We start from the raw sequence: 319 nt of genomic DNA on the forward strand, positions 1-319 counted from the left end.
TGTGTTTGGCGAAAGCCGTTAAGTTTAAAGAGGAAAACACCACCAGACCGGAACGGCTGAGGAGGGGCGATGGCACCGAGGGTCTCCAGGAGCTCGGTTCATCAAAACGATGCCAAAGCGGACGTCGATGGATCGTGTTCACCTGCTTTGAGAAAGAATTCCTTCTCGAGAGCGGTGGGCCGGGCCGGAGTGTCACCTGCCTGGAAGCCCTGAAGGTCGCAGGGGTTCGGTCAGGAGAAGGAACCCGCTCTGAGGGGCAGGTTCGGGGTGTCACCGCTCTGCCGAGACGCCACCCGGGCTGTGAGGTGCTCGACCCCGA

Source organism: Buceros rhinoceros, unplaced genomic scaffold (genome assembly GCF_000710305.1).
Source record: "Buceros rhinoceros silvestris isolate BGI_N320 unplaced genomic scaffold, ASM71030v1 scaffold35604, whole genome shotgun sequence".
NCBI classification, from domain to species: Eukaryota; Metazoa; Chordata; class Aves; order Bucerotiformes; family Bucerotidae; genus Buceros; species Buceros rhinoceros.